Raw genomic sequence first — 13,732 nt, forward strand, 5'->3', positions numbered from 1 at the left:
AAAAATATCCCATTTATTTTCATAACATCAGTGCCGGTGAAAAGAAGCTTCATCTATGCATACTAGCCAGAAAAATCAGTTTACGTGGTGGCTAAATTTCGCTAAACGATATCGACAAATATATATAAAAAAACGTGACAAGAGCCGGAAGCACGCTTCTCAAATCGCTTAGTACAGTTATTCAAACATATTTAGACCATAACAGAACTCACCTGATTGAGGAATTGCGAAGCCTGTAAACGTCTTGGCGGTCTATACTGAGGTTTAATTTTATGCGCAAGTCCCCATGTAAACAATTTATCAGAGGCACCGTACAGTGCAACTGTGAGATGTATTAAGGTGTCAGTTTGGGCTTTTTGGTAACACATGTCAGCAAAAATAGCGCATGGGAGAACAATGACAAGCAAGGACACACGCGAGCACTAAACACAAGCGCTAGCGCTCATGTGTGTCCTTGCTTGTCTTTGCTCTGTCCCTGCGCTATTTTTGTTGATATTTGAGATGTAATTAACAATACCTTGCTCATTTTGCTTCTTGATTTTGGCAATGAGTGGCATGTATAATGCACCAATTGTGGATCGCAAACACTATAAAGAACAAAATAACAGATCACAAAAATATGAAAGTCAAAGTTTTGCTGGGTAAGAATAAGTTGATTTGGGCCTTGGTATTTTACTAGATTTTTATGCACTGATATATGTATAGGAAGAGTATATATGGATGCGCGACCAGATTTGTTTTCTGTATTATAGCTTTGTTCATGTCTATAGCTAATAGTTAACTATTTTAAATATATCAAAATAGAAAAGACTAACCATGTGTGGTGACGAGAGACTCATCTGACGTGACAGCGGTGTAACAATCGGCACAAAATTATATTCTGTAAAAGTTTAAATTTCTCGGAAAAGAGAAAGGCTAAAAAATGCCTAAAGAGCATGCATCTTGTGGAAATATAAATATGACCCTAAACTGGTTCCGTGTATTGCTCACAGCTGTCGACGTTTGTCATGCGAATTCCTTGCGTGAGCTTTTCTTCTTTTTTTTCTTTAACACTTCTTCGCGGTCCTTATAAATTTTTTATTGCGACTTTGGGCAACCACAACAACAATGACTTAAGTTCTATGGTAGCAATACTTGCATTGGTAGACCACCATAGACACTACCATCGCACTCCGCTTTCATGCAGCCTTTCAGCAGCTTCTTTCTTTCCCTTGACAAAACGACCCCCTTCGTCTTAATTTTCAGCACGGCATGTAAAACGAAGACTGATATATCTTACCATAGCTGGGAAACGCCGAAAGGCTGCTACACAGCTGCTTTATAGGAGAAAGCGAAGAACATTCGGCTTTAACTTTCAACACTTTCCCATTTCCCACTTTCCCCTCACCGCGCAAGGATGTTCCCAGGGAACAGCACTCTTCTGTCGATATCCACTCGTCACTGAACTGGGGCAGTAGATAAATTGAGGGTCTGGGTGTAGGATGCGTTGAAGGCGCGCAGGTCTGTTCTAGGTATATTTCAAGGTTGCGACAACTGTTGTGAAGCGAGGCGCAAAAGAACTGCTCCCCACTGCCACGGCGGAAACATTTTGCTTTCGCAATGACCTGCTCCACGTACTGCGGCACATTGAAAGGCGGCGGCAGTGTACTTGAGGAAACGACGCTAGCGGAGGGTAGCGCTGGACTGGGGATCGTAAAAAAAGGCGGCTCCTTGTGGAGTAGGCGAGCCCCAAACGCTTGCTATAGATGGCCTCGTGCGCCGCGGCCAGACTGTGACGAGCATCTGCTTGCGGGCCGAGGGGTGCCTCTCAGACGAAGAGGGAAAGGAAGGCGAAGTCGGTAGTGTAGGTGACGCCAGAGGACGGCTGGCAACGGTCGACAGCCAACAAGCCCCAAACGAGACTTCAGTTCCGCTCGGGTCCTAATGAGTTCCATCTCCGACCGACCGGGAGTCAGAAGTGAGCCCTCCACCATCGCCAACTTCTCGCGCCCTTCTTCCCCCCCCCCCCCCCCCCCTGCCATTGACAGAAGCAAGAGGAGAGGGCAGAGGGGTTGACAACAGCGTGGCCTCTGTTTACGCAACATGTGCCAAGCAGAGCTTTTCCGCTGACGGGATGTCGGTTTTCTGGGTTGATGCAGTGATAAGGTTGAGATGCCAGTGTGTGGATTGCCGTGAAAACTATGCTTTGTAACGACGCCTTTTGAGAGGGCGTATAACGAGAACATCACTTCATCAGCTAACTTCACGATAGCGCCGTAACCAGTAGCGACTGGACATTTTTGTATTGTGTGGTGGGCGCATCTGTGGTCAGAATTGCTAAAATGGTTCGTCGAAGCCGAGGTGTCTACTGCACTGGCATTAAGTAAAGCGCTGAATACAAAACAACAATTATAAACCTGTTACGCAGCATCAGCGACCACAACCTGCTTCACATTTCCATTTAACTTCAAATAAAAAAAGAACAAAATCTGAAAGAATGGTAAGGAAAAAAACGTTTTTCATCAGGGAAACATTGATGCTACCTCAGACGATAGCGAAACTTATCGAAACGGAAAAGAGGCAGGACAATAAAATGGGGTTTTAGACAGTGAATTCTAACCAGCAGCACAGTAAGGATTTTCTTTATTCATTCCTTGAAAATAAAAAATCAGAGCAGTGAGTAATCGCCATTCCTTGGGCTGGCAATTGAACGTCAAAGATCCTTCAGGGCGATTCTAGATCAGGCCGTTGAATGCAAGAATTTGATTCCACCATCGTGTATACGTCAGTAAAGAAGCATAGTTACGATGAGGTGCCTGCCTCGTGCTCTTCTTCCTGACTATATAGCTGAGTCCAAGATGGTGCCATTTCCACCTATACCCTCTCGTAAGAACAATTATATGACACTGAACTGCGACCCTTCATCTAGAATCTTGAAAGAAGCCCTCAGAGGCCGCCAATAGACTTATCTCGTGGACTGTCCTCGTTCTGTTCACAAGACAGCATCCGGTACATAAAGATGCATGGACCGAAGGAAACTGTCTGTCCTCCCTTCGTACTTAACGCCTTTCGCGACGAAGGCAGGCGGGCCACAGGAACCCCGTACTTCTGGTTACCTGGGTTTTTCCTGAACTTTACATGGCATGCATACGCCAAAAATATTACTGACCTATTCTTACTGCAGATGACAAGAATAGCGTAAGATTCGCCACGAGTGCTAATTTCGCCAGAGGCTGGTAGAGACAGTCGGGTAACTGCCGCCTATTGATTCGCCTTAAGTGTCGTTCCATCAGGTACTTAATGAACGTGCACTTGATGCACTGAAACGAATCGAGTATTTTACAGGCCTGCTTAAAGAGTGATTTCATAAGAAATGCCAAGGAAATACGTATACACCCGCTTCCGCGCTATTTCACGCGAAAATGGTTATCCTTTCCAAGCATTGAACACCGGGACTGTCCGAATGCCATTCCTGCACTTGTCAGTTGGTTGGCCGCCCCTGTGCATACGAAATATGGGAACACTCTACTTGAGACCACCAACAACAATCTGAGTTAGCATCCCTATAGACTTCCTACTTCTGAATAGCTGATGACGGGAATAAATATATATTATTCCTCTTTAACTTTGGTGGTTTTTCTTCAACAATGTCGACTCAGTAAATCTTGAACGAGGAGATGTTGGATGCTCTATGCTCTCGGCTGTTGTGACCGCCAAAAGTTTGGATATGGCCTAGCTAAGAGTCGTCCTTCGGTAGAAACAGCTCTTAACATCTAGCAGGTGGCGATGACTGTTTAAAATGGGGCGATGGAAGCTTTGGTAAGACCGGGCCTCGTACGAAGTTCTTTTGTTTAAGAAATATGGGATATAGAGGACCAAATTCATTGATACCATTGAGACCGAACGAAGCCGATCACTTCTCCTGAAGAAAGCTTCTATACTTATAGTAGTACCTGTGCATACTTGGCCGCACTGGGGTTCGGACACTGCACCTTCCACGCGAAAAGCGGATGCTTATAATACTAAAGTAATGTTGCTGTGCAGACCAAGTTCAACCGATACACTGATGCTTCCTCTATAAAGGGTGACATTGTTAGTGGCCGGTTGCATGTTCTGAACGGTTGGTCGCTGTAGAAAGCGTATACAGTGTTATTGCAGGAATGCATTTATTGGCTGCACCCGGCCTCGGTGCTGCAGTGGTTAGGACGGTGCTGGATCGAATCCCGGCTGCGGCGGCCGCTTTTCGATGGAGTCGCAAAGCTAGACGCTCGTGTGCTGCGCAATGTTAGTGGACGTAAAGAACCCCAGGTCGAAATTTCTGGAGCCCTCTACTACGGCGTCTCTCTTAGCCTAAGTCGGTTTGGCACGCTCAACCCCATAAACCAAACCAAACCAAACCATTAATTAATTGGCTACATAAGTTTCTATTCTCCGGCTTTCCGTTCATTTATCAGTCTGTGCACACCGCGAGGAAATGTTTATATTTTACCAAAATAGAAGCTTGGGCGAGTTGGTATTTATGCATTCTTACATAACTTACAACGCTTAATATGCTGACTTACAACGTGAGTTGTAAGTCAGCGCTCGTGTTGTACGTTTCGTTCTCTCGTCCCTGTTCTTTTGCGCTGTTTTAGAATGTTTATATTTTAGTTCGGCCATATGAATTGAGGAACAGGTCAAATGTACTCGGATTGACTCCGAATAACTAAAATAACTGAGCTGAGAAGTCGCGGATAGAGTTTTACTGCACCGGCTATTTGAATACTATAGAGGTAAGAAATACAAAACAAAAAGAAAGCAAGCATAAACAAAAACGAAAAAGGGCCAGGAGGACAAAACAAACAGACGCAAGAAGCGCTTGGAGCGTTTGTTTCTTTCCTCACCCTTGTTCTTTTCCACTATCCATTAAGCCAAATCTTCACAACTTCGCCCAGTTTTCTAATATAAAGAAATCCAGACTGTACAGTACACAAATTTTAAAATGTAGATATTACTCGACTTCGATGACCGGAAGCATGCGCTCGCATACACGAGGAGCGTCTTCACTCCTCGATATTTTAAAATGCTCCCGTGCGGCGAAGAAATGTATCGCTGTCGTTAAAATATTTCAGCGCCTTACAGTTGGAGAGTATATCGTTCCGCAACTGGGAGCGTGGAGGCCTAGTCTCTTCTTTCGACGACCCTTCAGTGACAGGAGGTTCGTGGCGCACGCCAGGAATTCAGGTGGTGCTCGTGCCTCCCTGGCATCTGTCGTTTCTTTTTTCGCGCCCAGCTCCAAGTTCTTGTCCGCGTTTCTTTCTTTTTTTTTTTCTACACAGCATGAGCTACACGGCAAGGTCTATGGCTCCCGGCATCCCCTGCCAGGAAAAAATAAAAAGAAAGCCTGCATAGGGGCTTCAGAAACAGTGACTTGAAAGTCTCCTTGCTTGTTGCAACAGCCCGAGCCTATACGCTGGCGGGCGCTCCTGCCTCGTCCTCTGAAGGCGCTGACTGCGCTACGTGTGGGTCCTCGCATACACACCGATATTTGCATTCAGCAGCTGTCATTCGTCGCCGCGCATAATATGGGTCCTGACTCCGAAAGCGTTGGGATTCCACGCGCTCCTTGCGCGTGCCGCGTCCGTCGTGCGTATACTCCATTCACTGCAACTCGTCGTGTGCCAACGTAGTGCGCAGTCTAATGTCATGCTTGCACGAAGAAAGGGTGAAGCCGCGCTTAAACCGAAGACAAACAAATACGCGGGGTAAATATGCGCCTGAAGCTTTGTTACTGTCGTTTCACATTGGGTGGCCCATATTCTGGATGTTCAGGGGGGAAGGAAAAACTGCGGAGTCGACATATACTACTTTAAGGAGAAAGCCTTTTAGCTCACGAGTGTGGACAGAATTGGTGCGTCCGCGATGTGTGTCACACGGTCTTTGTCGATAAATGAATTGATTGATGAGTAAAAGAACGATTATGTACAAAATTTCGTTTATGTGGAGTAATTAATTAATTGGAGCTAGAAAACTCAACTGCAGACGTCAAAACAGTGCAAAAATGGGGGGGGGGGGGAGAACAAAAGGAGGAAAAGGATAGAAATGAAGCAAATGAGTGAAAAATGAAGAAAAGGGTGCAAAGAGTCGAATGAAAAGCTTTCGCCTTACCACCTTTATGGCAGATTCAAGTGCCTCCAACGAACATTATTTTGGATACTTAACCTCATGGTTGTCAGTTCGCTACTGAATAATTATCCGTGGTGTGGCATGTAGGAGACCCGCCGGGGTGGAGCAGTGGTTACGGCGCTTGACTACTGCTCCCAAGGATGCGGGATCGAATCCCGGCCTCGGCGGCCGCTTTTCCGTGTAGGTGAAAAGCAAGGCGCCCGTGTGCTGTGCGATGTCAGTGCACGTTAAAGAACCCCAGGTGGTCGAAATTTCCGGAGGCCTCCACTACGGCGTCTTTCATAGCCTTAGTCGCTTTGGGACGGTGAACCCTACAAACCAAGCCAAACCAATTTTCAAACTCATGATTGAGTATGCACAAATTATAATTACGACGCAATGCCTTCACCGGCGTTTACGATCAAATCGAAAATTAAAGAAGCCATATCTTGACTTTCATATGATCGCTTCCCACGCGAATGTTACTGTTAAGCCTGTGCTGAACGAAGCCACGGGAGAGCTCCCAATCTTTTTGGTTAAAACGTTACTATATCAGAGCAGCTTAACTGTGGGCCACTGAAATCACTTAATGAGACAGAACGACGAATGCCAAATTAATAAGCTTCTAAATTGTAAACAAGCCCATGGCTCTGCAAGCAAGTTGCCCACACTATGTAGATTAGTTGGTTGCGCGGCTGCTCCAGAGAGATAGTGAAAGCAGGTTCGAACCACGGAGCAGACATTTTTCTTTGAGCAATGTTCTCTTGGAGTCCACCTTACAGCTTCCTTCCACCAATGCATTTGGATTCTGAGCTCAACTATAAATTTTAAACGTCACATTAGTGAGGAAGCATTCTGACAATTGTGGTGGCATCTTTTGTTTCTAAACCAGTGAAAGTCGAGATTGCTCGTGACATCTTGAACAACCCTACTTTTAGAAGCCAGACCTGCAAATTTCATAAAAATTCCGCTTTGGTGAACCGCAATCACTGTAGCAGTTTTTTCATGCAAGTATATATACGAAAATAAAATCGCCACACGCCACATTGGAAGGGCGCCAACTTGAGTTCCACTCAAAGAGGGAGACAGATTCTTGGCTGGAATGCCTGTATTTTTTTAGCAAGAATCTTTGATGCGATACACTTTTCGTTCACATTTTATAACTGCTTTGTAACGCAATAGTGACTGTTAATGCGATAGCTGTTAGGAAGAAAACCAGGCGACTTTGGCATTGTGTCGAGAAAATTTGCATTCGTTGAGAGGATTTTGACTTTATTTATTCAAACATCAAATAAATTTTGACTACAAGGTCACAATATCACTGAAAAGTCACTGTGACATATAAATGTGAATTAAAAATTACGTTGAAAAGAAATTTGGGGTAATTGGTCACATGAGCAGATCATCCTTGTACCTTTATGTCGCGAGTCAGACACTCTGCAATACCGCATCAACCTCCCCCCCCCCCCCCCCCCCCTTTTTTTTTTTGCGGTTTCGCACGTTTGTTCTAAAGGCAGCGCTTGTGTGCTTGATGGAAAATGAAAATAAAAACAATGTCCATGATTGCGGAGTGATATGCAAATGCGACCAGTGCTGATTAATGCTATCATGACATACTTTTAAGGCGGAGCTTTAGTGTTGTCTCGCTCCCCCCTTCTAATATGTCATTTCGAAAATCGATCGCTGTGGCAGCAGCGTCGAGCGTGAACAGTTTCTTTCTGAATCACCTCAAGGTCAACGTAAGAAAATGTGCCCAACTTCTTTCTTGCGCCGCAGAAACAGCTATTGGACCCAGCGGTGATGGTGTAATACGCATAGCAGTGTACGACTAAGTCGCATTCCGAGGGTATCTTGCGCTTTTACAACCGTTTCAAAGACGCCCTATTATATGGGTTCATGCAATCAGTACGATAATATTTCTTTTAATGATTAAAAGAGGGAACCACACAGAGGCCGCCAACGGGTATAGAAGAAGAGACAGATGTTCAGTGGTTATAGGGTTAAACTTAAGGTGCTCATCTGCGGGATCGGGAACATGCATCATCATCATCGTTATCATCATCATGAGAATTAAAGCCTCTCCCATATTCCTCCAATTAACCCGATACTGTGCTAGCTGCATCCACTTGACTCCTGCGTGCGAATTTGTTAACCTCATCCGCCCACCTAATTTCCTGCGGCCCCTGGTACGCGCTTTCCTTGTTATACCATAAGTGACCATCGGTTGTTCTCTCTACATACCACATGCCATGTCCATGCCCATATTCTTCTTGATTTCCACTAGAATGTCATTAACTCGAATTATTTCTCTGACCCACTCTGCGCGCTTCCTATCTCTTAACGTTTCACCTACCATTTTTCGTTCCATAGCCCTCTGCGTTGTCCTCCATTTAAGTAGAACCATTTTCGTTAGCCTCCCCCTTTCAGCCCCATGATTAGTACAGGTAAAATGCAACTGTTGTATACTTTCCTTTTGAGCGATGCCATGTAATCTGCTAGTAATAATCTGCGAATATTTGTCAAATGCGCTCCACCCCAACCTTATTCTTCTACTTATTCTCTGGATCTGTGGTTACTACCTGTCCTAAGTAGACATATTTGCCTACCCCTTCTAGTGCTTCGCTAGCACTTGTGAACTGCTGTTCCTTCCCGAGCTACATGTATATAGACTATCAATCGGCTGATCATTTTTGAAAAAATGTTAGACATGCATTGATTACCCTCTTGGGTGGCACCCGAGCTTTGAAAGAGCAATTCTGATTTGCAGCGCAAAAAGTGAATACAAATGCAAGTTAATGACGTCAATGATTCTCTTTTTCGCCACAATTACCCTTTAAGGGCATTTGCTGTGTAATGTATACTCAGCATGTAGATTCAGCCGAAAATGTTGTCTGGCACGCAAAACGTTTTGTAACGTCTCAATGCTTTAAGTACTGTGAACGAAAGTACTAAAACTTAGCGCAAAATATCGGTAAACTACATTTCTGCATCCTTTGGCTTAAGCAGAACAAGTATATCTGCATTCCTTTCTTCGCAAGTCAGTAGGTGTTTGAGGTATTACGCAAGATTCCTTAAGACACTGAAAGATTCCAGAAGATGTTAACTATGTGCATCCTATACGCCACCCAGCAGTATACCCCACCGCGGACGAAAAGGTGACGGTGAAATTACAGACAAAAAAGCAGCTGGAAGTGGCCAACAACGTATAGATGTGAAATGTGCAACGAGTAATTGCTACTACATGTTTGTGACACGACATCGCATTTTACCTTGCGCGTTGTTTTCGCGCTCCAAATGCTATTAATGTATGCATAACGTCTCATTATAACCGCATGATTGACGAAGTTTCGGCGGAAATGAAGTAAGGCTATAGTCACCTCTTGAATGCATCTTGTTCGTATCGCGAAGTTAGATATTTTCTATACCTCCTGCCAGTTTATTTACGTCTTCAGTCAATTTCCAAGTATTTCGATCTCTAACCCGTCTCCTTCTATCTCTTATCTCCTCTGCCTGAATTCACCAACGAATGTAAAATGTTTTACCAGCGGGCAGTAACAAAGTACATGGGCAGGCAATGCCCACAGCTGCAACAGCAAAGCTATCAATGCTGGCGACGGTAAAAGCAGAGAAAACATTACTCCATGGTCGTGCTGCCAGTTAGTGCCGTTTTATGGTGATTGCTTCAGCCTGCCAGGCAGAATCTGCGAAATACTGGCTTCACGCTTTGCAGGCTGCGAGAAAGCATCGGAGGGGAAGACTAGCGGTAACCGACCGCAATGCAGCGGCGTCTTTTGATCCAGGAAAGCCTCTTTTAAAGCGACAATAAAAGCGACCACTGCAGCTTGCTATCGGAGTGTTCTTTCTTCAGGTGTGAGGGCTTACATTCTGTGGAATACTGCGCTACTTGATATACAGAGACAAATGGAAGACGACACACGAATGAAGCGCAAAATTTGCGCTTCATTCGAGTGTGGTCTTCCATTTGTCTCTGTATATCAAGTAGCGCAGTATTCCACAGAATGATCAACCAACTGGCCCCCGTGTTTGCATTAAGGGCTTACATATTTTTATCGGTCGAATATGGGGCATGCACATTTCCGTACTCGACTGTTGCTTCTCATGAAATAAAAAGAGAACGTCACAAAGTGAGCTGCTGTGTGTACTTTGCGTTTGTCGGCATATAGGCGACGGTGACCATCATCCTCCAGGAAATGCGGCAAGCTGTCTCCGAGGAATGTCTTTATCCCAAAATCTTTCCGATAACCTGAGTCCCGAATAGAACTCTTGCAGCGTTTTAGGCAGCGTTTAGACATTATGCTGCTCGCTTTGTACCTGCATGCTTATATCAGCGAACAAACCGCAGCTGCTGGCACTGTTTTCAGGTTTGCAGGCTTTGTTGCTTCCTTCTCAGGAGTCTAGTATTAGCAGCAGACACTGCAGTGACGTAGCTGCTTTAGGGGCTACGAACAATTGTACGGTCTTACAGGCTCTCATTGCAAACAATATTAAATGTTTACACAGACAGTACTTCCCTGAACTCTCAATCAGTCAATCAATCAATAGACCAATCATTCATTCATTCAATCAATGAATCAATGAATCAATCAATCAATTAGTCAGGTGGTAGACCAGTCGGCCAGTATTTTATTTCAGTTTGCACTTATAAAACTGAGATGGGGAGAAAAAAGCATTGATTTTACGCCGCCTGACCGGTCCAACCAGCCCTACAAGTCAGCAGCGGGGTACGGAGAACTGAGAAAGGAAGCGAAGAGAAAACAAAGTATATGCAGTTACGGAGTAGAACTTTAACCAAGAAAATCATTTCACATTGATGTAAGAAAGGCTAGTAAAACAGCTAGTAAAGCAAAACTTACGATGAGCGTTATTTATACTTTATCTACATTAAAAAATTAAAGATCAATAAATGAATCTTGTCTGGATGGCATACAAAGCATGACATGTGCACGTAAGTGGGCGTGAGATGTATTCAGAATTCTGGCAAAATATAGCTTAACGCACGAAAGTACCTAGATTGTTCTGAAATTTAATATTACAAACTTGCTTTCTTCTATCCTTCACGCTCATCTTTGTCGTATTCAAATATGTTAACTGGCTGGGTTTCATACTGTTTAATTTTGTTATATATACAATAGTCGGATGTCCATTAGTTGCATGTAGGTTTCAGAATTTGTGCTAAACACAGTTACCGCCTTACATCTAGATCACGCAAATGTCTCTTCATTTGGTTTATGCAGCAACATCAGCACTGTTGTGTGAAGGTCAAATGTTTTCTTTTTTCATACCTCTCATTATGTGCTGTGAAATTGGCCACCTACTTACGAGAAACCCAGACTATATTTCTCTATGGCGAGGTGCACTGATGTACCGAAAATGAGCAAACACGTGGGCTGGTAAGTGCGGCAGGGGTGTCAGATGCTCTTGGGTTGGCAGCTGGTGTCTACTCTGTTTAATATTCGGAAGGTTCGTGTCCATCCCGTCGCTCTTAGTTGACGGTTGAGCGTTTGATACGCGGGGCTACGCAATCTGGGAGTAAAGGTAAGAAGGAGTGTGAAAAACCCGAAAATCACTTTTGACGCATTGGAAAGTTGCAAAACCATATTTGGAGGATCTCTAGTTTATCTTTTTTGTTTTATGTGCAGGTAGAGTGCGGGATATTTTCCTATCTTATCGCCACCACATTGATCTTCGTGGATGGTCGTTTCTGAAGCGAAGTGGGAAATTCCTCCAGTAATCGTGGAGGAGATCTGCGACACAGCCAGAATGTTCGTCCTTTGAAAGTCGTTAATACTTTGTACATATTTCTTGCTTATAAATGATGTCTCCAATCTCTCTCAAGGCCTCGTAAAAACCGTAAATCCAAAGAAAAAATTCCAAGGGTGCATGTAGCACACTATACGCGAGAAGACGGCGTAAGCATGACAAATATTGGGGGTGGCTTACCTAAATATGGAAGTCGCAACTGAGTTGGCGATAATAAAATTATATTGTGTACCAATTCTGCTCAAATTTGAACGAAATCAAATTTTTGAGGTGGCGTGGAAGACGCCAATGCGTTGGTCATAGTAATAATAAGTTGGACGCCGATTTTTTGAAATTCGGACGAAGCGAATTTTTTGTGGTCAGGAACTAAATATGGAGGCTATACCTCACCGACATAAGCGAAAACTTTGCCATGACCTTTCACCGACTCACTCATTTCATTAAGGATTATTGGATCAGGCGTATTTCGTTTGAGCTGCATTTGTTGAATTTTTATGCATTAGACACGGTCAACGACTCCGTTTTCTAAGAACAGCGATCTTCGGAAATTGACCCTTGTTTATTTTCAATACACAGTAATCTTGTTGATATACTTGGGGCTGTTAAACTGGCAAATGCGAGTTTCAGATCAGCCGTTATTATTCGAGGTGCTCCGAAAGGTTCCATTTTACGGCCACTTTTCTTCTTTATTTATTTTAATGAATTTCGAAAATTCGTTAATATTGTTAATTAACCGTACACTCTACGCAAACTAAATAGCTACTTTTTCCGAAGAAAAATACTTCTTGTCTTGTATTTATTCATTTATTGTATTTATTGAATAGGTATATTCAGCGCCATTAATAAATAAATTGTCTTGTATCTAACTTATGTGAAAGTTGTCATAATAATATACCTTGGCCTGCATGAAATTTACTGCAGATTAACCCTCAGAAAAAAGCTATAGCTTGCGTTTCATTCTAGCCTTAAATAATATGGAGGCTCCTGAAGTACATTAATAAGAAAGCTATTTATACATAAGATACAGCTGCTACACGTTTTGCGGTTGTACAACTCTCATTCATATTTTATCGCGCAATTAAATCTCTATCATTTGCAATTCATTCTCGATTTCTATTATTAATTTGAACTGAACATCATTTCTGCCTCCACATCATTTCGCTGTCTTTTTAGTTTTTCATACGTAGTCAATTTATTGCCTATCGGGGGGGGGGGGGGGGGGGGGGGGGTAATGCATTCAATAATCCCCTTCACTGCCTTCATCAAGTATAATCAAGTCATCCATGCAATCGCTTAGGTCTGACGCAGATCGGCCCCCTTAAACACTAAATTCTGTCGCTAGGCCTCAACTTAAGCTCAAATTAAGAGCCTACACATTTCGCGTCTGTATTAGTGAACTCATGATGAATTTCATCGATCCCCATCCTCTGTTATCCATAAATATAGTCAGCTTTCCTCAACAAGATACCCTGCTTCCTTTAAATGCTCGTACTAATAGAAGAAGGTGGCGTTGTTTTGAGTGACATCCATTTGAAAGTGGATGTCACTCAAAACCGCCGTCAATGCTGCTCTGTAAGAGGAAGCCAAGACCTCTCAAGCTGTTTATACAGCTTTTTCCCTGGCTGTCCTCGCAACACCAGTTGCGGAAATAAACCTTAAACCTTCAACCTTCATCTACTGACATTAATTCTTCACACACCTCAAAGGCATTTGATCAATTTTCAATAGTTATCTACTAACTGCATTCTCTAGATAAAGAGCGAAGCCCTTTAATAAAAACAAGTAAATATCTCTGGTAGGTATGTAGAATATTTATTCACTTTTCATC

This window comes from Amblyomma maculatum, chromosome 1, assembly GCF_055883805.1.
Source record: "Amblyomma maculatum isolate TAMU_Amacu chromosome 1, ASM5588380v1, whole genome shotgun sequence".
Taxonomy (NCBI): Eukaryota; Metazoa; Arthropoda; class Arachnida; order Ixodida; family Ixodidae; genus Amblyomma; species Amblyomma maculatum.